Below are 27,281 nucleotides of genomic sequence, written 5' to 3' on the forward strand. Positions count from 1 at the left end.
AGGTTGACACCGCAAAAATTGGAGGAAAAAAGAGAAAAATGGATTTTTATAGTTGTGATAAAAAATACATTAGAGGTCACAAGTGTATTGAGAATAAATTATTTTACATAGATTGTGCAAAGGAGGAAGAAAATGAATAAGAAACATCAAAATAATAGGATATACACCAGCAACTAACCCTAGAGAAATAATAAATGAATCCAACCATATCTTGTAATGCATTGGTGGGAATTACCACTCCTCAAACTCTCAATATAGAAGGATATATCAAGAAAAAAAGGTAATAGTGCTGACTAATTTGGGGTGGTACCCATAATATATTCATTTTAAGTTAATGAAAGAATTGAATTGCTTTCTATATCTAGCACTAGAGTGTTAAGTGATGGTTTCAAATGGAGGAACTATAAATTTCTTTGGAAAGTATAATAATATCAAGCTAAGCATGGGGGAATATTTATCGAATAGTACAATTATTTCCATTACAATGGGTGGTGCTGATGTTTTACTAGGAGTCTAATGGTTACAATCTTTGGGGACGATAAATTTTAATTGTCAAGAACTTTTATTGATTTTTTTTAGGAATAAAAGGAAATTGAATTAAGGTGTATCACAAGGAAACCAAGGAATATGATCTCATGGCATGAAAAATATTTTGAAGAAAGAACAAAGAGGCATAATTTCATAATTATGCTTACTATATATTCAAACATCGAAATCAGTTATTTCTCCACAACTCCAAAAATTATTAGACAATGATTCTAAGGTATTTGAGCCAAATTCCTCCCAAGTATACATGATTATGATCGTGCTATTCACTTGATTACAAGAAGTGTTCCTCCAAACATAAGGATTTACAGATTTCCCTATGCCTAAAAGAGTGAAATTGAACGTATGGTTGCAGAAATACTAGAGGCTGGTATAATTCAACTTAGTCAAAGTTATTTCTCTCCTCTAGTAGTATTGTTGCACAATAAGGATGGATCATGGCACATGTATCTATATTATAAGGAGCGGTCATGGCACATGTATCATGGTGAGTGAAATAAGTTTTGATGTATGCGACTAGGTATTTTTATGGTTACAACCATACAAAAAAATGTCCCTCAAGCAAGCTAAGAATAATAATAAATTATTACCCAAGTATTTTGGTCCTTACAAGCTATTTTAAAATATTAGTAATGGGATATAAATTGAAGTTATCTACATCTTCTCAAGTATACCTAGTTTTCCATGTTTCATGCTTAAAGAAGGTTATTAGTGACAAGCTCCCAGTTCAAACAATATTGGAAGAACTTGATGAAGAAGGAAAAATCATTTTGGATCCTTAAGCAATCAAGGAAATAAAAACTCGACAACTACAAAATCAATCAATTTCAAAGTATCTCATTAAATGGAAGAGCTTACCCATTGAATATTATAGATTTGAGGATGAGAATTTTATACAAAAGCTTCCATAACTACTCAAACGTTGAGGAAAACACTTTATTTCAAGGAGAGGGGCATGTTATATCCCTGTAATACTAGTGTAGCCCCTTTATTTTTATTCTTAATGTAGCCCCCTATTGTTATAATTATGCCCCATAGAATATCACTATTGTTATTTTTTTCCCTTACATTATTATTGTTATGTAGGCTATAATTATATTCTGACCACTTAGACTCCTATATATACCAAGGAGGTCTTTTCATTTGATTCATCCAAGAAATTTTCATTTATGTGATATAAAAGAGGTTTCCCCCTCGAAGAGGCTAATTTTCAAGTCATTGATCTATCAAAAAACTCTACCTGGAGATATTGATAAATGCATGATAGTTGTAGTTATGCTAAAGAGAAAACTAGAGTACAAGAATGCTTATTTTGCTGGAAACATTCGGCCCAAAAAAGTGATGATTAGTTTACATGACTTGTGTAACACCTCTTTGTACAAAAATGAACAAATATTAATCAATAATGAATGGAAAAAACACTTTGATGAACATAAAAAAGCCATGACAACAATAATCCAACATTAGATCAACTTGATTCACTAAATTTGCACCCTCCAAAGGATTCCAACCCCTAGGAAATTTTCAAGACAAATTTTTTGAAAAAATTAACTTCGCAACATTGGTTTATGGATCAAGTCGACCTATTGATGTTGAAAACCGCTTCTCCTATCAACAACTTGCAGAATGGAAACTATTACAAATGTTTGGTGACTTCTCAACACATATTATAAATATATATTTTAAAATAATCCATATATTGATAAATGAGGTCTCTAGCTCAGCCTAGATTTCTATTCACAAGGGAGAACTAAAGGGACAAAAACTACTTTACAAAGATGTCAATAATAAAGAAAATATTCAAAGATTATTACCATCGTCAATTGCATATCAATGTTTCAAAAGAATTCACACATCCCCTAATTACTTTGAAAATATATGAAAATAAATCTTTGCAATGATACACCAACTTCGCCCTCCAACCCTCTTTGTCACATTCACTAGTGTTGAGCATATTTCGGATGCATTGGAAAATGCATTAAAAAACAAAGTTTTGGCTTTGTATAAAATCATAATAACAACTCTGTTGATCAATGCATTGACATGTTGATCAAACATCATTCAGTCATTTGTAGTTAATATTATAGACATAGAATATTTTCAGTACACAACTTGATTGCAAAAAAATCAATTATTTGGTCAAGTGTAAGATCATTTTTTTATCGTTGAGTTCTATAGCAAAGGAACAAAGAATGTACTTGGATTCATTTGGATTCAAGATGCACCAATATAACAAAATTTCCCTGACGTTGATGTTATAAATTTCATTGATCATTATTTGTCACGTGATTCAACAATGTTTCCAGATGAAATGACTCAAATTCAAACTCATCACCACACAAAAAAATGCAAAAAGCATAGACATTCTAGATGTAAATTTGTTTTTTCTTTCCCACCAATTCTTGAAACTTGTATCTTACAACATTTGTTCGATGAATACAATAAGAATCAAGTAATACAAAAAAAACTTTCTTCTCTTCTACAAAACAGTCTATTAAAACAATATAATAATCAACATTTTTCTAGCTGATATTAGAATTAAAAAAAAGGAATACTTGTTGTTCATTCGCTCTTGTATCACTCATCCTATTGTACTACTCAAAAGAAATCATTGTGATCTGTGGATAAATTCATTTGCAAAAACATAGCATCATTGTGGAAAGCAAATATAAATGCTCAATTCATTTTAGATGTCTACACTATAATGACGAATTGTAGCTCTTATATGACAAAGACAGACTTCACAATGATATATGTTTTCAAATTAATCTGAGAAAATTGTGTATGTGATGGATACAAGAAAATTAAATTGTTTTTAAACTTGGAAATGCATTATTAAATATGCAACAAATGTCAAGTTGACAAGTTGTCCACATTTCTTTTTCATTGTCCTGTACTCATCATCTAGAAAGGCGGTTTTCATTAACAATGCTTCAACTAAAAAAAATCATATGTGCAAAAAATATCTATTCTACTGCAACAAGAACTCAATAATCATGAAGATGTTTTTTTCATGAAAACCATTGATAAGTATGCCACATGTCCCATTGAACTTGAGAAAGTTTTCTTGGTAGAATATGCTTCCTCCTATTAAACAACGAAAACAACAACCAAAAAAAGAAAATTCCCATGTGTCATATAGTTCATTCGATATGTAAATTGAACAAAGGGAACCAAAAAAACATTATAAAGAAAAAATGATGCTCTACATCCCATATAGAAAATATGAATGGACATTAAAGAAGATTATTGAGAAATAGACTAAGGCATACTTGTCCCAGAAGCACATTGCCTACGCTACTGAAAAATAATTTTCGCATACAATCTCACCATGGGGTGATATTGAAGTTGCTTTAAACTACAATTGCATCCAAAGACAAGGATATATTTATGCTTCACTTTCCATTCGAAAACGTCACTAATACTTATTCTATTGAAAACTACGATATTCAACATGACCTAGCAGAGAAAATTTGATACATAAACATTTAGAGTGGATACATAAAACCAGTGAATTCATTAAACACCCCTTTGTTTTGTACACACTAGCATATTATGAAATTATGAGATAACTAAATCAAGGACAACAGTCAATAATAAAACAAATAATACTATAGGAATTATTTTCTATTTGTTTATCACTCGAGGTGAAAGCACAAGAAAAACATTCATTGCACAAGCACTTTACCATGCACTAGTGTAACTATATAAGAATGAATTACAAAGATACGCCTTAAGAGAAAAATGTCTCATAGTTGCATTGACTGGCAAGGCTGCATTTGTTGCAAAGGGTGTCATAGTACATTCAACTTTTCACTTGCCACTTTCACCATTTGACATGATGCCATTGACTTCTCACACACTTGATATATTAACAACTTAAATTTATTGTTGGGCGCAGGATGCCCCAAGGGAAGTTTTGGGGCTTAGAGCCCAGATTTTGGTCAAGTATTGTAATTCCGATGTAAAGACTCCGCATTTTGTGGGTGCAGAGCTCGTGGTTTGTAAAAGAGTCATAGGGTTGTCCGTCCTTAATTTTGTTAATGTAATGTCAGCTATAGATATCTACCCATGCTCCGTGGACCATGGGATTTTATAAATAGAGCGAGACTCTAAGTAGTTAAGACATCAATAAATCTAATGATGATAAGGATGAAGAGTTGAGTCATATCTATGGAGTAAGGTCAAGTTTTGGGTCGTAGAGTAGGAGAAGGCTCTGTAGATGAGTGCGTAGAGGCCTAGTAGTCCAGAGCTGAGTGCGCAAGGCGAGTCCAATCTGTAATAGTTGGAAATATTAATAAAGAGAAGCTTCCTATCATTTATGTGTATTTAGTTCCTGTTTTATGCATCTGTTATCTTGGGTATGCAATTCACTTCTAATACTTATATAATGCGTGAATATGTATAGTTGTATTGATTAAGTGAATGCAAGATAGAATATATATTTACACGAATTTAACTAAGATCTGTTAAGAAGATAAGTAAGATACATGGTGTAGTTTGGGGAAATAACACAGGTCACTGCCATAGTAGCATGAAAGCATCTCAACCCTCGGTTAGGGTTGCGCGAAAGACGATTATAATATATCGCAAAGGTATTAAAGGTTAGAATAGTGCGTGAAACGATTTGCACAAAGGCAGACATAGTTGGACTAAACCGACATCACAGACATCGCAAGGGTGTGAAAAATTGGTTCTAGCATCCCCCATACTACTTCGGGTGAGACTTCAGTCCACGCTCCATAGGTTGATGCTGAAAGGGCCAGTAATGTAGGGATTTGTTCGGCTAAATAACTATGAACCTGGGTCAAGCCCCCATAAGGCAACAAATGGTTCGGTTGCTGGGACCAGAATCTGCATAGAGATGTCTGATCTCGTATCATTGGAATCCAACTAAGAAAGAAATTGAAGGCTGGTTGGACAAAAGAATTCACGAGTTTGTAGTGCAGGAGAACAGGAACCCATGAATGTCAAAAGAAGAGAGGTTATACTACTACCTGTACATGGAGATCCACGAAATCTTCTTCATGTCCTTCCCTACTGATTTGTATGAGTGGATCGTGAAGTTAGCAGATAGCCAAGGAAGGTGGAAACTTGACGGTCCTATTGTGTGGACCTTGGAACTAGTGCGAATGTTGGAAACATCGGAGGATAATATCACATGCACCGTTGATCATTGGCTCAATCATATAATAGGAGGATTCGTTACTGAGTTCACGGTTGACACCTTAGTTAGCTACAACAAGGTAGAGCGACGCTTTCTCAAAGGATCGCGAGGTAAGTATGTAAAGTCTTTGAATACTTGGATTAAAATGCTATTGTGTGAAAAGATGGTTATGCAGTTACTTTGATGTTCGGGGCTACGTGAAGTGGAAAGCTTACAGGAACAAAGGAAATAAGAGAGCAGAAACTAGCACCTTGATTTCACCTTTGTGAGGGGAAGAGGAAGAGCTCACGAAGGTCTCACCGCGGAGTGTGATCCATCTGGTAAGGCAAAGAATTTTGTGAATACCACCTCCACCCACAATGCCACCAGCTTCACCACCATCACCTCCATCTCACCCATACCACCTCCACCACCACCGCGATTCAATATGGCAAGAACAGTGAAGTTGTCTGTGTTCAAAGGTTTGGGAAATGAGGATCCGAACTAATTCTGGTTCGTGGTAAGGGCTGTATGGGAAGCGCAAGGAGTTACAAATGAAAATATAAAGAAAGCAACATTGGTTAGCACCTTGTAGGACTGCGCGCTGACTTGGTATATTAAACACTCCAATGATAATCCAGATGCGAGAATTGCGAATATCCAAGCAACGCTAAATAGAGAATTTAGCAAGCCGAAGTCTGAAGCACAGTTGATCATTGGATTCAAATATATTACGATGCTACCAGGCGAGACTCATTAGGAGCTAGATCAAAGGCTAAAATGTACGATTCGCTAATATGAATCTTACAGATGGACAACATCGCGAGTGGCTTGTAGCTTCGCTAATGGCACATTTAAGGAGTGCGCTATTGTAGCATAAGATAACAACTCAGGAAGAAGCACTAGAGATTGCCATGAGGCTGCATGAGACCCTGATGCAGGATCCTAACTTAGGAGTTCAGCAGATCGACGCACAGCTGAAGAATTTATGCCTTGAGATGCGGAGTCTGAAACAGGATAGGACAACTAGACAATAAGTGTGTGAAGAGGTATGGTGCGTAAAATGCAAACGTCAGGGGCATGACAAGGACCACTGCCCGGTTTTAACAAACTACCTCGCACGAGGAGGATCGATGCCCTTAAGGATGGAAGCACAAGGATGACCTAGCGCGGTGCCTACTTTGTGGTGCGCGATTTGTCAAATAGCAAGGAAACATGCCACAGACAATTGTCACTTGTTGCAGAAGTATACGCAAAATTCACAATAGTTGTTCTGCAAATTTTGTAGGTCAGTGGGACATGATGAGCGCACTTGTAGAAGCTATGAGTTGATGATGGATAGATCTCCCACCTACAGAGTTCAGGCCAAAACACGGCCCTTTGACCAAAATGGAGGAATGGCGTGAACAGGATTTCAGGGGCGCAGACGAGGCCAAGGTGGAGGAGGACCTCGAAGAGGACGCGGACAGTTGATATGCTACAGTTGCGGAGGGTGAGGAAATTATGTGGGCGATTACATGAATCAAATGCACTCATCATGTTTGTATTGCACCTTGTTTGATTATGAGATGGAAGATTGTCTTACGCTGATAGCTAGGATATGCAACAAAGAAGCGCTACCGCTTCCCTCGACTTAGAACCTGCAAATGATGAGGCCTGAGCCACATGAGGAAGATTCGAATGTGAACATTGTGCTCTGAAGTTGAATCACAATGGGAGATGACAAAGGAAAATAGTGAGAAGATAGTACCTAGGTTCGCAAATCTCCGGCGAATGAAGAAAAGTTTGATTTGGAGCGCACTTGGGCAACCTTTTATGGAAGCTAAGAAGAGCTTTGCTGATGCCTCCACTTCAAGGAGCAAAGATAAACCAGAGCTGAAGATGGACCCATCTATGCTCACAACGTTCCTAGAAACATGTTTGAAGTTACTGCACGACCATAAGGCAGTGAAAGGGTTACAGGAACTCATCAACAGATGCGTTAGGACCATGCCAGGAAAACGATGCATAGTCCAAAAGATTGGAAAGCATAAAACAATCTACACTTTGAAATGGGAATTATAAACTCAAAATGAGAACTCTGCCCAAAAAACCCCGGAAAAACATGAAAAACAGTGCTAAAAACGAAAAGTGTGTATATTAGAATGATGGTTTTTTTTTTTTGGGTCAATTTTGAAAATGTTTTAAAAATGGCAGTGAGAACGAATTTTTTGTGCAAGAATTGTACAAAAACCAACCTGAAAATGAAAAGTGCTAATAATTGAACAATGATTTTTTTTTTTAGGGTTAATTTTCAACATTTTAAAAAAATGCCAGTAAAAACGATTTTTTATGTGCAAAAAACACCCTTAAAACGAAAAGTGTTGATGCTCGAATAACACACCTTTTTTTTTTGGTAAATTTTCAACATTTTGAAATAATGGTGTAAAAGATTTTGTTATGACTCCGAAAAACATTAAAATTTCAAAAAAATAATGAAAAAAAAAAAAAAAACAAAAAAACAAAAAAAAAAACACTAAAATGTAAATAAAAATATATATTAAAAACAAAACATTAAAAAAAAATTATCAATCATAAAAATGTAAGAAAAAAAAAAAAAAAAAAAAAAAAAAAACAACCAAATTAACTTATAAAATATAAGAATTAAAAAATTTAAAGAACAAAATAATAAGAAAAACATATTTTCAAAAAGATAACATTTTTTTTTTTTTTTTTTAATGTGGTAAACTGTAAAAAAATTTGGAAAAAAATAAAATAAAATAAAATAAACCATAAAATTAAGTAAAAATAGGAAATTTTAAAAAAGAATTAAGAAAAACTAAAAAACTAAAATAAAATTAAAAACAAACTAGATTAAAAAAAATAGAAAAATAACAAAAAAACGAAAAAAATTGAAAAACTACAAAAATTAAGATTAAAAACATTTTCAAAATACCCTAAAAAACAAAAATACGCTGAAATTAAAAATACAATAAAAACCCAAAAAATAATTAAAATTTATAAAAAATACATATTTTCAAATTAAACATCATTAAATTCAAAAAACATTAAAATTAAAAAAAAAAACTAAATATATTTTTGATATGTTTTAAAATAACATTTAATATATATATATATATATATATATATATATATATATATATAACAAAATTTACTTTTTATTAAAAAAAACAATTTTATCGGCCATCGCCCTGGCCACCCCCACGGGCGGTTGGGTGGTGGCTATCTGATTCTCAGAATCAGATAGCCACCACTCAGCCACCTGTGGGGGTGGCCGGGCGGTGGTTATCTAATTCTCAAAATCTGATAGCCACCGCTCAGTCGCCCGCACCACTCAGCTGCCTGTGGGGTTGGCCTGGTGGTGGTTATCTGATTCTTAGAATTGGATAGCCACCGCTCAGCCACCCATGGGGGCGGTCGAGCAGTGGCTATCTGATTCTAAGAATCGGATATCCACCTCAAGGGTGGTCAGGGGGTGGTTATCCGATTCCAAGAATTGGTTAGCCACCGCTTGACCACCGATGGGGGTGGTTATCTAATTCTCGGAATCGAATAGCCATCGCTTGACCACCCGTGGGGGTGGCTATCCGATTCTCGAAATCGAATAGCCATCGCCCGGGTGCCCGTGGGGTGGCTATCCAATTCTCGGAATCGAATAGCCATCGCCCAGTTGCCGATTGGGGTGGCTATCTGATTCTCGAAATCGGATAGCCACTACCTAGCCACCCATGGGGTTGGCTGGGCGGTGGCTATCTGATTCTCAGAATCATATGGACACCGCTCGACCACCCGTGGTGGTGGCTGGGCGGTGGCTATCCGATTCCGAAAATCGGATAGCCACCCCCATGGGCAGTCGGGCGGTGGTTATTCGATTCCGATTACGGGAACTGATACTGTTATTCGTTTAATATTTGTAATATGTTATTTTCGCATTAATTTTTAAGTTAATCATTATTTTTTGAAAAAAAAGTGATTATTATTATTTTTTGACATGAAATTCATTAAAAAAAACTTTTATTTAACCATTTTTAGTTAAAATTTTCGTATAAAAATTGTGATTTTGACATGTCAATTTTAGCAAAAAATTATCAAAACATGTACCTTTTTAGTTATATTTATGTTAAAAATGGTTATTTTTATGTCCATTGTTAAAAAATATTGTTTTTTAGAAACAATTATTTCATGTGGATTGAAAAATTAATTAAGGATGTATAAATATGTAGAATATCGAAAATTCAAAATATCGACCTTCTAATTTAAAAATGCAAAACAATAAAAATCTCACTACAAAAAAATTAAAATTAAAATAAAAACAAGAAAATATGAAGAAAACAACCACTTCGAAAATTATTAAATTTACAAAATAATTATTTACATGTCATACATTAGAAAATTTAAAGTCAAAAAATAGGTCTTTTAAAAAATGGGTCTAATGAAAAATTACCACTTTTTGAAATCAGCGTGAAAATCACTACCATTCTAAAACACAATGTACATAAAAAAAATTGAAGTGCCAAAAACTATGCTCTAAAAAAACATGTGTGTTTTGCATCACCCCTTTTCAAAATTAGGTCACTTTTTTGCTATCTCTACGAAACGGGTAACAATATCAGTTCTCGTTTCAAAGTTTACATTGTTATAAGACAAGAACGGAAAGAGAGATGAGACTAATGATGCAGATCGAAGAATATGAGATGGACCAAGTAATTCTGGATTTGGGATTGGATGCAAATGTTTTGCCGAAGCAGACATGGGATCGAATGGGGAAACCTACGCTGCAATGGTCTCTAATTCAGATGAGGATGGTGAACCAACAGATAATAATACCCATGGGGCGATTACAGGGAATAACTGTGGATATTGAGGGAGCGAACATGCCATTGGATTTTGAAGTGATAGAGATTTTTGATGATAGAAATCCCTACCCCGCGCTCTTAGGAATTGATTGGGCCACTGAGATGAATGGGGTAATCAATTTGAAGAAGCACAAAATGATTTTTTAAAAGAAGTCATTACGCATAATTGTACCCCTGGACCCTACAAAAGGATTGCGCTATACGGAGCTGGTGCGTGACAATGAAAGTGATGATGATTTGGACTGCATCTACAAGATAATAGCCCGAGACCAGGACTAGGTGAATCCCACCGTGGAGGGGCGGATTGCATGGAAGCACGAAAGCTCCTGTAATTTGGATTCTAATGAGGAGATAGAGCGATGGCAAAATCAGTTACATGAGGTAACTACACTGAATTGTAATATGATGACAAGGTCGCTATGCTACGTATCGACAGAAGTAAGAGATATGCCTACTTATGATGGTTTAAGTGAGCTAGATACTTTCTTGGATGCATTTGAAAGAGAAGTGCCAGAAAAGTAACTATTCTAGGCCTTGAATTGGGTACTTCACACTACAGCCGCGAGATGGTGGGGCATGCGCAAGGGGAGCTTTGACGACTCGCACGAATGTAGGAGAATGATGCACACACAATTTGAGAAGCATCGAGTGTGACTGAAAGATAAGTACAATGGACAAGATGGTATATGCACACATCTGGCAAGGAGGATGCAGGCCTATGGAAAAGAGCCCCAACCTGCGCAGATGCACATGTACTCCCCGCTGAAAGACGTGGTCAATCAGCATGTGTTGGGAGGTAAAGGTGCAAATGGATCTTAATTTTGGGAAGACATTATACAGGGGCAGCTATTGCACAAAAGTTTCTACTCGTAGAGGCACTCAACAAGGTGTGCAACACGCTGAGCAAGGTATGCAACGCGCAATGAAGTGATTGGGACCTACGCGTACCTATAGTATTATGGGATTATAGGACTACATGCAAGAAACTGATGGGATAGACACCTCTTAGGCTTGTCTATGGAGTGGAAGTCATAATGCCTATGGAATACATCGTGCCTAGTCTATGCATAACAACACTCATAGGTATGATGGATCGTGGAGCTCTGGAGGAGAGGCTCGTGCAGCTGGAGGAGCTCGAGGGAGAACGATTTTTGTTTGAATTTCACCAGTAGGTATGAAAACATCATGAAAAGGCATGGCATGATTGACATATTAAGTTGTGCACATGCAAGGTGAATGATTTGGTGTTGTTGTATGACAGTAAGTTCGATAAATTCCCAAGGAAGCTCATAATGCATTCAATGGGGCCGTATGTTATTAAGGAAATTACAGATGGTGGTGCAGTGCAGATGGTTAAGCTAAATGGCGAACTCTTCCTAGGAAAAGTCAATGGCAGTCATTTGAATCCATACACAGGGGGCTCAGCCATCTGACTAGCTGACAGTAGCATAGTATTAGTGGTCCAAGCAGCTGAAAAGAGGCGTGAGACTATAAACTACTATTCCCGGGAGTTGCGCGATGTCAGGACTGCACGCAGTAGTGAAGTGTCACACGTTTGTGACAGCGCGAGGGTGGCTACACTACCACATGGGTCACTTGGAAACTGATTGTTACAATCATTATTCACGATGTGATGCTTGGTTTGAGACCAAATGGAGTGGGCAGGAGGAATTTAAGGTAGACTTTATGGGCTAGATTCTTGAAAATATGCCGCCAACCAAGCATTAATGGACCAAATGTGGGGGGAACGATTGAATTCAAATTCAAAAGGCAGTATAAATTACAAAGGGCTATCCAAAAAACAACACTTGGAAATTTGAGAATTGAGTTGTTGCATGCTCAAACATTCATGAACCCAGACTTGTTTGATCTTTTGAAGGTGAATTTGTTGCTTGAGAAATTACCTGAGACGTTGAGAGAATTGTGGAATCACACTATGGCAACACTTGAAGAAGCCATGGATACTGAAGTAATGACCACCGAGGAAGCCGCGCAGGCTAGTACAAAAGTGGAAGCCTCAGAAAGTGTTGGGATAGTGGCAGAAATTTCTAAATCGCCGTACACGCCGAGACCCAAGAAAGACAAGTAGGCCATGGTACCAGTGCACGTATCACCTAGAAATCTGCTGAGGACTAGGCTCACCATGGAAGAAAAGGGGAAGGCTATCAATTTGGAGGTCGATGAGAGGAAGAATTTGAAGAAATCCTGGTAGAGGAGGACGATGTAGAAATGGAGGTTGAAACCCAGGGTGCGGACCCTCTTACTAGGCTGCCCACATATGTTCTTCCGTGGAAGGGTAAAGAAAAGGTACCCAAAGATATAGATGAGCGCAAGAGCTCTATACAGACTTCGCTACTCCTTGATGATAGTATTTTTGAAGGAGCGCACTTGGGATAGGTGCCCGTGCTGAAGTTTGAGGATTGGGATCTTGTGGACCACAAGAAGTTCCCACATCTTGCGATCAAACAACTCATGCACCAAAAGAAAGATGCACCAGCCAGAATCATAGAGTTGGAGCCATGTAAATGTCTAAGTAGAGTTGAGAAAGCACGGTTTCTAAACCTGCTCTGGGTGCCACATTACCATCGTGCCCCAGTGACCATTTTTGTCATTAGGCAACTGCTCCTCTTGGTAGATGATGGGTGCTTGTGGCTAGAGGAGACCATCCCCATCATAGACCATTTGATTCACAAAATTACCCAACTCCCTTGAAAAGGGGAGGACCCAACAAACATCTTGGAGGGAAAGAGTAATGATTTGGCCATCACGGAGGCCATGAAGAAGAAGTTTAAGCTGGAGAAGAAGAAGAGAGGGTACACCATTTCCAGCATCAACAACCCTGTGGTTAAAATCATGACACAAATATTGGAAGGGAAGGTTATGCGAAACTACCATGTGGATGAGGTGCCCATGCTGGTGGTTGCACTTGCAGCACAATGTGTAGAAGGGGTCCAATTCAACTAGGAAAACTATTTATGTGAAGAGTTCCTTAAGAACTGCCATAAGGCACAAGAGCAGGGAGTTTTTTTTACTATGTGTGGCTTCTATTGTCAATAGTAGTGGTGGCATGCGAATTTCCCAAAGATAGCTAGTTCTTGATGATCACGTAGGACATTCCAGAGCCAACGAAGTACACTTTATTGTGGGCAACCAGGGATGCACAAAGGATAAGGGACAGAAAAATATTATGGGTGCTCATCGAGGTGAACATCAGAATAGGGATTAATCGCAAGCCGCAATTATTGCCCATGGTCTAGAACAATCTGCAGAGCTTTGCGGAGTTCAAGGCAGACTTCCACCATGTCTACATCAGGGTGCAAAAGGACCTCATGAAGCTGTGGCACGAGTTACCCTATTTGGTGACAGATGATGTCATCTTCGCGGTCCTTGAGTCATGGCCACCAGAGTGGCATGCTCCAGCTGCCTCTACGGTGAAAGCATAGAAGTCCGCCATGCAACGGAAGAAGGAAGAGGTGAAACTGCGGATGGCACAGTTGGCATAGAAACATAGGAAGGAATAAGTAGCGGCTAAGGCCCAGGCAGTGGATGATGTTGTGAAGTTGGCAGAAGAGCAGCAGAAGACAATAGAAGAAGAGCACGAAGGACAAAAGTTGCCTTCGCCTAAGCCGAAGACCTATATAGAGCAAGGTGGCATGGATTCGCAGACAGTGTCCACCCAACTAAAAAGTCCACACCCAAGGGAGCAGGTAGGGTGGCGAAATAAGTCAAAGGCTTCAAAGACTTTGTTCGACCTGATCACCCTCACTGAGGGAGGTCTCCATGATATTGGCGAGATGATGAGGGACGTCACCGTGGAGGCCCTCCAATAGTTTGAGGAGCAACACCAGATGGTGTTGGGAGCTCTCCAGATGTAGATACAGGAGTTGCAGGTATGCACTCCATAGGTAGGAACTGTGTCAACTAGCCTCACAGTAGGCATGTCCCCGGCCAAGGAAACATTGCATGCCCAGATGACTAACACAATAGTGCTGCTAGATGGTGCACTCGTTATAGAAAATGAGGCCGATAGGCCTATGGTCAGCGGGTTGAAGGGAATTAGATTAAAAGTGGTTGCACTCCCTCGGGAGACACTCTATATTTTGTAGGATGGAGTCATTGAAGAACTACAAGCCAGGGAGGGTCGTGCGGTTCAAGTAATGAGAGAGCAATGCATCAACATGGAACAATTGATACTATAGTGCGACGAGGTAGTGGCACAGAACAAACAAATAGTGCAGGTGGTAGAGGAAGCCTACTAGATGGTCCCAGAGTTAGCCATCCAAGTAGAAGAACCAGTGGAGGCACGTGTCCGAAAATAGCGGCAGGGGTGCGCGAGGCAAAGGAAGAAATGTCCAGGGTTCAATTGGAGCTAAACTACAGTTGAAGGCATAGCCTTAAACTCCACCAGAGGTTAAGGAACAATGTGCCACTGTGATCACCATAGCAATGGTAGTAGTCAACAACGCAGTGAAAAACTACAAAAAGTTGTTTGAGTAGTCATTCGAGGTCCTCACCACCCTGCTCTCAATGATGCAGCAGGCTAAAGCACTCAAGGAGCAAGTGGATGCTACTCGTCATAAGGAAGCAGTTTTGAAGGCACGCATATAGCCTAGATTGATGAGGCATATACCATTATAGCTTCCATTGAAGCTATGCTCACACAACTGCAAGCAACGTACGAAAGGGTCCAGGCCAGCAGTTTAGCCACAACAGTCACTGAATTGTGCATCAAGGAAGTACAGTAGGAAGCCACTCAATGCGCTGCTGAACTTGCAGTAATCTAGTCAGAGTTGGGAGGTCTTCGAGCAAAGATCTCTACAACGACAGAGTGACTCGAGGGTGAGTCACGATGTTTGTGTTGGGTTCCTATTGGGCGCGGGGTACCCCGAGGGACGTTTTTGGGCTTAGAGCCCATATTTTGGTCAAAGATTGTAATTCCAATGTAAAGACTCCGCATTTTGTGGGCGCGGAGTGCGTGATTTGTAAAAGAGTCATAGGGTTGTCTGTCCTTAATTTTGTTAATGTAACGTTGGCTGTAGATATCTTCCCATGCTTCGCGGACCATGGGATTGTATAAATAGAGTGAGACTCTAAGTAGTTAAGGCATCAATAAATCTAATGATGATAAGGATGAAGAGTTGAGTCATATCTGTGGAGTAAGGTCTAGTTTTGGGTCGTAGAGTAGGAGAAGGCTCTACAACTGAGTGTGCAGAGGCCTAGTAGTCCACAATTGAGTGCACAGGGTGAGTTGAGTCTGTAACAGTTGCAAGTATTAATTAAGAGAAGTTTCCTATCATTTCTGTGTATTTAGTTCCTGTTTTATGCATCTGTTATCTTGGGTATGAAATTTTCTTCTAATACTGATATGATGCATGAATATGTATAATTGTATTGATTAAGTGAATTCAAGATAGAATATCTATTTACGCGAAGTCAACTAAGATCTGTTAAGAAGATAAGTAAGATACATGGTGTAGTTTGGGGAAATAACGCAGGTCACTGCCATAATAGCACGAAAGCATCTCAACCCTCGGTTAGGGATATGCAAAAGATGATTATAACAAATCGTGAAGTTATTGAAGGTTAGAACAATGCACGAAATGACCTGCATGAAGGCAAACATAGTTGGACTAAACCAACATCATAGACATCTCAAGGGTGCGGAAAATTAGTTCCAGCATCCCCCCATACTGCTTCAGGTGAGACTTCAGTCCGCGCTCCTTGGACTGATGCTGAAAGGACTAGTAGTGTAGGGATTTGTTTGGCTAAATAACTCTGAACCTAGGTCAGGCCCCCATAAGCCAATATTTATGTTCATACATGAAGTTTTATTAATTGTCTCTCAATAGTTATATAACATTGACAAGCGAATTTATGAAATCATGAATACTCCAACTACCCCTTTTAGCAATATCGACATAATATCTTGTGGTGACCTGTGACAAGCATCGCCTATGTGTGATTCTTGGATGCTTGAGCATCCACATCTTCAAGGAACCACTACTCCTCACATTTTTTGGAAAGACAATGTCAAAACTTAAGAGCTAAAAGAAGTGGTTCGATAAGAACATAAATAATTTGTGTCCATTTTAAACATAATTAGGACATGTTCACATATTGATGATGACATTGCATTCTTGAATAGGCATCATTTTAGATACTCACCAAATGATTTGATATTCCCATATCTCTTCTACTTAAACAAAAATGTATAAGAACATAATGAAAGAATATTATCTCTCATCAACATAGAAACAATCACACTAAATGCATATGATAGAACAATTGAGTCAATAAATACAAATCACAATAGGAACACTAAAATGAAATTTCCAGCTACCATTGTCCTCAAAGAAAATATTCAATATGTCTTGTTCAATGGTGCTGAAGGTATCTTTAGAGCAGCCACAACACTTGAGAATGATACGATTTAGATTAAATTTGTTGAGCCAACAATTAGCACTATTCAAAGAAGAAAAATGGTCCACTTGTTCAAAGATGGAATAATGTCTAATTGGACACTTATTACTAGAATTTGTAGGCATTATGAATTAAGTTTTTGATGGGAACAATTCCCTGTTCAATTGGCATGTGTGTGAACCATACATCGATCACAAGGCTTGATAATGGATAGATTGGATTTTTACCCAAAAGGGGTTAGGAAACATGGACTTGTCCACATTGCACTATCATGTGTTAGAGATATTAAATCCTTGCATTTTCTAAACAAATTGGAACATAGAAACTTCTCTTTTTGTGACAAAATTGCAATTGAACTACAAAGACTTACAAAAAGTGCTTCTTATTAGCTTGAATATATCTTATATTCAACTCAAACAAATGAATCTTTGACAATATGCTTATTGAACACACACAAATTCTATTACATTTTGAGGATATAGCTGTTGACTATGATATAATGATTACTAACATCCTTTGTTTCCGAGAAACAGAAAAAAATGACCACCATCAAATCTAATATTTGAAAACAAATATCACTACATAGACTTGTTTCACTTATAGGGCATTCTCACATATTACATCAAATATATTATTGTTGATAATCAACTCATTTATACAACAAGCCATATTGAATCAATAATTGCAACTTTCCATCTTGAAGAGAATGCCATTAGACTTTTAAATATATGCATTGTAGTAAATACAAGCGTTGAGGATATAATTGATTTCATCAAGTTCATTTTAGAGCACACACCAAATGAATACACAATGGTGCTAGTTGGTGATTTCAACTTGGACATGTTGCAAAATAACCACCAACAAAGAAAACTACATTTATTCATGCAAGATAACAACATCGATATCCACACAACAAGGCCAATGATTGACTATGGCTTTGTGCTTGACCACTTTTTGACAAATGTCCTAGTTAATAGTATTTCCTTCCATGTATTTGATGCTTATTGGAAAAATCATCATACAATATGTCTTACAATACCTTTATTGTTCACTTGATCCATTTTGGCATTCTTCATGTTCTACAATTCAATCATTCAATTTTCATTTGAATTGTCGCATTTGCAAATTCAGTTCTAGACATTTTCTACTATTTGCAAACATCTAAAAAAAAGGAGCTACACACACAATGAACAAGAAAACATCACAAATGCAAATATAAAATATTTTTAAGTCTTAAGACCATCAACATAAATTTCTTTATTTTCTTCTTTGTAGCTACATTTTTTTATATCATGGTCACTATACAATTTACACATGTCTCAAATTTCTATTTTTCATGTCTTGTTTTATATACTCAATAACATTCGTTGCTCTATTCTCTAGTTCATGTTTTAGTGTTTCTTATGTAATTGATTGTTAAAAAAAACAATATTGTATGAGCCATACTAGTGTTTAATAGCACATCCCATGAATAAAATTTATGTATCATGGTGGATGAAATCTATAAAGAATATTTTTTATTTCCAATGGTGCAAAATTTATGGATATGAAACAATTATGCTTGATAGCAATAGAAACACAAAAAGAAAAAATAAAACTACACAATGTAGACACAAAAACATTCTCCGTACTTGATTGTCAATGCTTCATTTTTTTTCTTCTTATATCTCCTTGTTCAATTGACTATTTTCTCTTCATATCCAGTCCTTTTCAATACATATCCTAATTTTACCAAACAACACATACACTAAAAACAATTATATCATGTACTACGATGGAGCATAAATTATCTTGAAGTTTATTTATACATTTGGTTCAAATTTAACCTCTTGCATTTCTGAGTTTTTTTACAATGATTGCTCCAATCATTTCCAAGAACAACATGGAAACAACTAGTTCTAGCAAGCAAGTTTTCCATAGACAAATGGAAGAAGATGAAAATAAAAAATGTTAGAATCGTGTTCCTCTTGATGTTTGTGCAATCAATTTACATGTTTGCATTGAATCAATTGTTGACTTACGAATTGGGTATGTATTTACTATTAATTTCATCATCGTTTTCCTTGATTCTTATCTTTTTCATATCTTAATGCACTGATATATTGAGGAATTATGGTAAGAAACAGATGAGCTATTTGCAGTTACGATTTAACTAACTTTTACCCTTATTTATGAAAGAAAGCGACAAAAGGAACGATTGTTGTTCCCTGACGTTGGAATAGCAAAAACCAACAAAGAAAGGAAGGAACGCGTCAGTTGCAACAAGGCTGAGGGCGAATCAGAGGGATCAGTGTGAAATAGGAAAGGTGTTTGAAGTTAGCAATCATTTGTGAATCTAGTGTTTGAAGTTAGCAATCAGTTGTGAATCCCTCAGGATCAGGAGATCCTGAGGGATTGAATTTACCATTTACCCTTTACCTTCTTTCTGATTATAAAAGAAAACAATTGTAGGAAGAAAGGGGAGGAATCTCTGTTATTTTACAAATTGTAAGTTTTAATTACAGACATGTGCTGTTGGAGAATGCACCCTTATTGTAACGCTACTTAAGTTCGATGATTAATATATAATTGAAGTTGTTTTTCCCTCGCATTATCTGAAGTAGCTCAACAGTGTTCGTTGACGGCTAAGGGCCCGGTCTCTGGTGGATTGAACTACTTTCTTGTGTTATATTTCTAATTCTCATAAAGTTTGGTTGGTTTGATAATTTTCTTGTTTCTGTGAGTTTACTTATTCGTTGTTTATCACTTCTCTGTATTGAAGTAGTGTATGTTCTTTATAGCTTTTACAACTTTGTCATTTGATTTGAGTTATGTTTATTACAGAGTAAATTATCTAGACAGTGAATCGCATTGATTTAATCAGCTATAAGAGTTTGATTATCACTATTGGACTCTCAGATTTATATCATTTCTATTTTGATTGCTTTATAGAGATTGAGTATAGTTTAGATTGAATCAGCTAAGAAGAGGTGAGTTATTGTTACTGTACTCTTGGATGATGCTGTTGTGATTTGAATTTATATCAGATTTGATTTTAGTAGAGGATTGAGTTTTGAAGTTAGATGTCATATTTCCTTTAATAATTGCAACTTGAGTTTATTAGATGCATTCATTTACTCTTGTGTCAAAGATCTATACTACAATTTAGGAAACATTACTCTCTGAATTTATAGTAGCCACATACTGTGCACACTCTTGAAATAAGAGGACTTGCCTGGGTTGATGATTAATGTCGGATAATTAGGAGTTCTAAGAAGGCACTTTTTATCAACCAAAATTTTGGCGCCGTTGTTGGGGAGAGTGTAGCCATTTTACAAAGAGTGATGTATATCCGATAAGTGTTGTTGAGGAAGAATTGGGTATTGAAAATGGAAGATAAGAACCTACGTAACGAGCAAGTAAAGTGCTTGCTCCTCCACCTGCTTTTCAGCACAATTACAAAAAAGTGAAGTAGGTGTTTGATGTTTGTTTGTTGAGAGAGAACTAGGTATTAAAAATGGAAGGTAAGAACCTGTGTACAGAGAAAGTAAAATGCCTACTCCCCCACCCTATTTCTAGCATAATTACTAGGAACTTAAGGTAGAAATACACATTTGAATTTTTTGCATGAATGCTTAATAAGAAAAGACCAGAAAACAATCCAATTCCACATCCCAAACCTGAAAAATCTAAGGGACTAGTGACCCATGGATGACCAACTTTCATCAACGACATCTTAAAGAAATCTGAATCTCAACCATCAGTAGGTCCCTGAACCATTACTTCAAGACAACCTAATGTCTCCCTTTGGGCCACAGGCTCACCATCTGTAGCCTACGCTAAGTTCCACAGTAGAACGGAAGGGACTGAGTAGAGTTTTCAAGATATTGAAAATCTATGCCCTATTCCCTCACAAGAAGGGAATTTTTGCAATATTCGTGAAGGAGGAGGAGAAACAGGGGAAACAGAGGAACCAAGAACCCTTCAGGTAGTAATTGAGCAAAGGACACCCAGTGTCCTAGACCAAGGGAGTGCTGTTAAGATCATTCCCACCCCTTCTAGACGTCTTAGGGATAAGTCTCTAGCTCGAGAGATCCCGGAAGGGTATTGGCATATTTTTGATCAAATGGCCAATAATCCACAAGCACCATAGACCTCTACATTACAGTATCCTATCATTGACACCACTTTCAATGCACCCATGAAAGCTATCCCTCTACAAAACATTCCCACCTTTCATGGACTCACATCAGAAGATGTGGATGCATTTATGTTTGACTTTGATGTATTATGTCGGGGTTATCATTACACCACTCACCCTGAGAAACTAAAGTTGTTTCCCTCTACGTTAAAGGGAGCAACCCTGCGTTGGTTTATGGGACTAGGTGGGGGCACCATAAATGATTGGGATCAAATGAAAACTGATTTCCTTAAAAAATATTAGGATTATTGCAGATCTAGGGAACTAAAAGATGAAATATTCAAAATGGTAGCAAGACCTAGTGAGATGTTGGAAGAGTATGTGGAGAATTTTCAATATAACCTCCAAAGGTCTCCCTAAGAAACTTTGTCTTTACCTAATAATGTGCTAAAAACTACACTGATTAAAGGAATGAAAGACCAATGGATAGAGACATTAAATATTATGGGTAAAAGTGATATATATCAAGAAGACTATGCTAACATTATTAATTTGTGTATCAGGTGCTCAAGATGCAGTACGAGATTGAAACCAGTAGAATGCAATATGACCACCAGGGACAGCAAAATCTCTGGCAGAAGCATTACTCATGCAGAAATGGGCAACCTACTCACAAATTTCAAAACAGATATCTTGGGAACTTTGACAACACAATTAGACATCATGGAAGCCAAGCAGAAATAAGATGAAGTAGAATAGAACCTGGTGATTTTTTTCCCTTGATGCAAGAAGAAGCATAGTCATAAAGAATGCCCACTAGATATGGTACAGACCTATCCCATATGCACTAAAGATCATGCCGCAGAAAATTGCCCATCACTCCCAGGGTTAAAAGTTGTCTTCAACGAGGAAGAGGAAGAAACATAACCAATCTACCTGTTAAATCAACGTGGCCAATGGAAAACACGACAAACAGGTATGCCTAATGACCCATTTTCATTTTTTCAACCCTCGCAATATAATTCTCAACAATACATAGGAGCTACATGGCAGAACCAGCCACATTTTCCTAATTGGTCATTGCAAGCATTCTCTGTGCCACCTTGGTCCAATCAATCAAATCAAAACAATAGTTGGCCAAATCCCTCTTACTTTCCACCATTCTAGTAGAACAATACATATCCATCCCAATGGCCCCCCTCCACTTCACAAAACCAGAACTGGAAGAAGTCAAGCTGGAAAAGACCTACAAACCAGCCAACAGGAACAATCCCCCTACCTCAACCTACACTACCAACAGCTTACACATTGCAGCAGAACCCACAACCCAATCTACGACCATAGCTCCCAGCCCAACCCAACTCGAATCCCAGCAATAGACCAGTTGAATTGGTACAAATTGTTGAAGGACCAGAGCTGGAACTGAATTGAGGGAGTGTAATGAACTCAAATTGAGGTCTAGATGGATAATTGAGTCATAAGAATATACAATTAGAAGAACCGTTTCCTATAGAACAAACACCCCAAATGGAGAATACGGTTAAACAGAAGAGCCACGATCAAACTATTACCTCTTCTCCACCATTCCCAAAAAGATTGATTATACCCTACCCAATAGAATATCCTGATTTCGATCTTCTGGGTGAATAAAAAAAACTTTTTGTAAAAATACCCATCCTCCAGGCTATTCAGGACATTCCAATTGATGAAAAAACTATTATGGAATTGTGTACTAAAAATCCTAAGAGGAAAATAAAAACAACACCAACTATCCACCTAGTCGAAACTTTGTCTGATTTATTATCAGGCAGAGAAACAATGGTGAAATATGAAGACCTAGGAAACCCTATAGTCACAGTACAAATAAATGGATGCTCCTTTCCTAATGCGTAAGTTCATCTAGGAGCAACCATTAATATTCTCACAACAAAAAGCTTGGCATCGCGGCCTTAGATCCAACAACGACCTTGTTGGAACTTGCTGACCGATCAGTTGTCAAACCAGAAGGGACATTACAGGATGTAATGGTGTCTGTAGATTCTTGGGAATACCCAGTAGATTTCTTGATTATTAATCCTAGAAATCGGCTAGATGGACATCCCCTAATTCTAGGAATACCTTGGCTAGCGACCGTAGGTGCTTACATAAGCTGTTGAACATGAAGTATGACTATAGCAAGAGGAAGTAATGTGAAGAATCTAGCTTTATATCCTCCAGCTCAGCCAGGCCTAACAATAATAAAAACTAGGAAACAAACTATAACATATCTAACTGAAAACATTCGTTCACCGCTAACTGTAGCAAATGCTCTTGAATTTAAGAATCAAATAGAAGATGACATTATTAACACTTACATTAACCACCCAGATGCTCTATCTAATCTAAAATGTCACATGATTGAAGCAACCCTGGATAACAAAATTGAAGAAGATCCCTTAAAAGATATCAATGACCAAACAGTACCAACAAAAACTGTTTATAACAACAAATCCATTGAAATTGAGCTAGGGAAAATCCTAAACGTTAACAAAAACCTAACTGATGACCAGCAACAGAGGCTTGTTCAACTTCTTAGAAAATATAAAGAAGCTTTCGCTTGGGATTACCCATATATGAAAGGGATTGATCCCCAATTATGCATGCACCACATCTATACAGAGAAATATGGGAGACCCATTCGACAACCTCAACGGAGGTTAAACCCTCACCTTAAAGATGTTGTTAAAGATGAACTACAAAAACTGCTAGATGTAAATTTCATCTATCCTATATCTGATAGAAAATGGGTTTATCCATTAGTTGTGGTTCCCAAAAAGAATGGGAAGTGGTGTATATGTGTTGATTATAGAGAGCTTAACAAAGCAACCCAAAAAGATCATTTTCCCCTCCCGTTCATCAACCAGGTTTTAGACACAATGGTAGGTAAAAAATTATTCTCTTTCCTAGATGGCTTCAGCAGCTACAACCAAATCCAAATTGCCCCTGAAGACCAGGATAAGACTACCTTCACCTGCCCCTGGGGTACATTTGCTTACAGAGTATTACCTTTTGGACTATGCAATGCACATGCCACATTCCAGAGAGCCATACTTAGCATTTTTGCAGACTTGATAAATGAGGGACTCGAGGTGTACATGGATGATTTTACACCCTATGGAGATGACTTCAAGCCAACATACAAACGCTAGAGAAAGTCCTGCAAAGATGCATTTCTACCAGGCTTTGCTTAAGCCACGAGAAATGCCACATGATGATAATCGAGGGCCTCATCCTGGGTCACTACATCTCAACAGCTGGAATTCAGGTAGATCCAACAAAAATTTAGATAATCCTCTTAATACCTACCCCCTGCACACAAACTAAAGTACGCAGGTTTTTGGGATTTTCTGGATATTATAGAAGATTTATAAATCATTTCTCCCAAATTGCTGCATCATTATATGCTTTGACAGGAAATATCAATTTTTTATGGACTGAAAAATGTGACATTGCCTTTCAAGAGTTAAAATGGCTAGTATCAATAGCCCCAGTATTACGAGGCTCGAACTAGGATTTACCATTACAGATTTCATTTGATACATCAGATATGGCCACTGGAGCAGTTCTTGGCCAAGAGGAAGATAAGAAACCTTATGCGATATACTACATCAACAAAAATTTAACTCCTGCTGAATTGAATTACAAAGTGACCGAGAAAGAGTTTCTAGATGTAATCTATGCTATTAACAAATTCAGACACTATATAATAGGATACCCTATGGTATTGTATACTGATCACTCTGCTATTAAATATTTAGCTAATAAACCTGTTACGAATGGAAGAGTGACACAATGGCTAATCCTTTTCCAGGAATTCGACATAACAATAAAGGATTGACTAGGAAAGGAAAATCTGGTGGCAGACTTCCTCTCACATGTGCCAAACACAGATGACTTTGCAGCAGTAGAGGATCAGTTCCCTAATTAGCACCTATTTGTTGTAATCATGAAAAAACTGTGGTACGCAGATCTCAGGAACTACCTAGTAGTGGGAAAATTACCCAAGCACCTGACGCCTAGTGAAAGAAAACTAATAGTACAACGCATCACTCAGTTCTTCTGGATCGGAGGATACCTCTTTCACAGAGGAGCCGATATGCATATCTGAAGGTGTGTCAGGGAAGACGAAATATTCGACATCTTAAAAGCTTGCCACAATGGGCCTTGCGGTGGACACTTTGCAGGCTGCAGGATTGGACATAAAGTCTTACAGATGGGCTATTATTGGCCCACCATTTTTAAGGATGCCAAGAAGTTTGTCTAGGCATGTGATAGCTACCAAAGAATGGGTCGCCTTGGCCAGTCTGACGAGATGCCCCTGCATCCACAGTTATTCATTGTACCTTTTGAACATTGGGCGTTAGATTTCATTGGCTCAATAAACCCATCATCCAATAAAAAGACATATATACTGGATGCAACAGAATATGTGACTAAATGGGTGGAGGCAGAAGCATTACTAAGAGCAACAGAGGACACAATAATCCACTTTCTTTTCCAAATTTTCGTGTGGTATGGCTTGCCTAGAGAAATAATCACAGATGGAGGGCCACAATTTGTAGGCCATAAGATTGTTGCTACATTAAAAAATCATCATATTATGCACAGAATCACATCTCCATACCACCCACAGGCAAACAGCCAGGTAGAAAGTACCAACAAAGTAATCGAGGCTATACTAACAAAGACAGTTGCCTCACATAAACATGACTGGGCTACCCAATTTCCAGAAGCCCTGTGGGCATATTGCACGACTTGGAGGAATACCACAGGATACTCCCCATATCAGCTAGTGTTTGGCAAAGAACCTATCTTCCCAATAGAATTTGAAATTCAGACATTGAGGATAGCTCAAGAAGTAGGCCTAGATCTAAATGAAGCACAGATTAATAGATTACATCCAATTATTGAATTGGATGAAATCCAACTATCATCTCTTCAACCTACTGCACTGATCTAGCAAAAAAGAGCGAAATGGCATGATGCCCCCATCAAGAAAAATATCTTCCGTGAAGGTGATTGGGCACTTCTGTATGATTCTAGGTTCTAGGATTTCTCGAGCAAACTCTAGACTAGATGGTTAGGCCCCTACGAGATACAAGAGGTGCACGGTAATGGCACCCTTACATTAATCACCATTGATGGGTCTGGCTACTCTTTTAAAGCGAATGGACATCGAGTACGCCTCTATCACAAACCGCTTACAAGGGAATCCTTTTGCCAACAGTTATAGGAAGATTCCACAATACAAATTCTTGTTGAGGAGGGAAACCCTTCCACAGCACTAGTCCAGTGAAGAATTTATTTCTTTTGAAACCTGTACATAAATTTGGCTTTCTGTTTTCTTTCTATTTGATTTGATTTACTTGGATAGTAGATTGTATATTAGTTTTTTTCTCTATTTTTCCTTTGTTGTTTCCTACAAGGAACAACTGTTGTTCCCTATAGGGAACAACACTCTTTTGTGTGTATTTTCCTTTGTTGTTCCGTACAAGGAACAACACTTTTCATGTGCATTTTCCCACGTTTTTCCCTACAGGGAACAAAAATTTTCACGTGAATTTTTCCTTGTTGTTTCCTACAGGGAACAACTACTGTTGCCTATAATGAACAACAATTTCTGCGTGCATTTTCTCTTGTTGTTCCCTATAAGGAACAGCTGTTGTTCCCTATAGGGAACAACAATTTTCATGTGTATTTCGCCTTGTTGTTTGCTACAGGGAACAACAATTTTCATGTGAATTTTGGTTTGTTGTTCCCTACATGGAAAAACAATTTTTAGTGTGTATTTCCCTTGTTGTTCCTTATAGGTAACAACTTCTATTCCCTATAGGGAACATCAATTTTCATGTGTATTCCCCTTGCTGTTCCCTATAGGAACAACATTGTTTTGCGTCCCTTTTCTTTGTTTTTCCCTATAAGGAACAACTGTTGTTCCCTATAAGGGACACATTTTTTGCGTATTTTTATTTGTTGTTCCTTATAGGGAATAGTTGTTGTTCCCTATAAGGAACAACACTTTTTGTGTGGGTTTTTATTTTGCTAGTCCCTTCAAGGAACAACACTTTGTGAATGTTTTTGAGAACATCCTCTTTCTCTTCCTTTCATAATCATCCCTAGACCATCCCACTTCACTCTTTATGATCCTCTTAAT

The sequence above is a fragment of the Pinus tabuliformis genome, chromosome 4_1 (assembly GCF_031772625.1).
Source record: "Pinus tabuliformis cultivar Carrire ecotype Pingquan chromosome 4_1, CPIR1, whole genome shotgun sequence".
NCBI classification, from domain to species: domain Eukaryota; kingdom Viridiplantae; phylum Streptophyta; class Pinopsida; order Pinales; family Pinaceae; genus Pinus; species Pinus tabuliformis.